The sequence below is a fragment of the Crocodylus porosus genome, unplaced genomic scaffold, assembly GCF_001723895.1.
Source record: "Crocodylus porosus isolate Cpor-Errol unplaced genomic scaffold, CroPor_comp1, whole genome shotgun sequence".
Classification (NCBI taxonomy): domain Eukaryota; kingdom Metazoa; phylum Chordata; order Crocodylia; family Crocodylidae; genus Crocodylus; species Crocodylus porosus.
The window spans coordinates 103,120,713-103,122,170 of NW_017728947.1; positions in this window are offsets into that span (position 1 = coordinate 103,120,713).

Here is a 1,458-nt window from a genome sequence, read left to right on the forward strand (position 1 = left end):
AGTCCACCTTCCTGAAATCTAGGGCTGCTGCCTTGCTGTAGGCCTTTGCCACCTTGCACTGGATGGTGAATTCCAGCAGGCGATGATCACTGTCACCCAGGTGGTCGAGCACCCGCAGCCCCCTCACCAGGTCGTCACCCGGGGCCAGCACCAGGTCCAACACGGTGTCTCCCCTGGTGGGGCTGTGCACCTCCTGGGTTAGATGGAGGTCCTGCATTTGGACTAGGAACCTACATGAGCGGTCAGACCTGGCTGACTGCTCTTCCCAGCAGATGTCTGAAAAGTTCTGGTCACCCATGATGACCACGTCCTTTGACCTAACTATTTCCATGAGCTGATTTAAGAATTCCCAGTATAGCTCTTCCCCTTGGTTGGGTGGTCTGTAGTAGACCCCACCGTTAAGTCCCTTTCCCTTCGACTGCCTTGTATTCTAACTCAAAGCACTTCAGTCTGCCCCTCCTCTGAGCCCGCGGTACTCGTCGAGGATGTTTAATTCTCCCTGATGTAGAGTGCCACACCCCCAGTATGCAGTGGACTTCTATCTGCTAGGACAGGGGCAGGCAATTATTTTGGGCAAAGGGCCACTTACTGAGTTTTGGCAACCTGTCAAGGGCCGAATAGATAGCCCTGCCGCTTGACAGGTGCTCTGCCCCCTGGCTGCCATCTTGTGACTGGAAGTCCTGCCTCCTAACCCCCAACCTTTGTCACCAAAAGTCCCTCCCATTGCCCCCGGAAGCGCTCCTTTCAGCAAGGGGTGTTGCAATCTCAGAACCAGAAAAATACCAAATAATATTCTAAAAATGTAACATCTATAACAGTCATTAATTTGATTTAAAAAAATATTTTTGTCCTGATTTATATGTGTTTGTGTAGAGTGCATAGAGGTGATCAAACAGTAGCTTAAAATGAAGCCTTAATCTTGTATATTGTGGGGGAAATGGGTACAGATTTGTGGGGGGCTGTTAGTGTGTGGGTATGTGGGATGTAGGGGTGCAAGTCTGGGGTGACGGAGTATGTGTGTGAGTTGGTTGGGATGTGTGAGGGGGTGTGGGTGTAGGGGTATGTGCGTAACGCAGTGCAGGCGTGGTACCTGTGTATGGTAGGGTGTGCATGTGAGACTTGCCTTATGAACACACACATGCACACACACTCTTTCTCCCTCTGCTTGTACACATACAGACACACCAACACAAAGTCTCTCCCTCTCTCATTGCGCGTGCACACACACACAGTCTCTCCCTCCCTCATAGCTCTGTCTCTCTCTCCCCCTCCCTCATTGCAGGGACACACACATGCATATGTGGACACACACGCATGCGCACACACACGTACACACACCCTCCCACTCCTGGCCTGTGCTCCCGGAGTCCAACAATGTGGTGCCGGAGCAGCTAGCTAGCATGCAGGGAAACAGTGAAAGCCGTGGCAGGCAGAGACTTCTGATTAGGGGGGTGGGGG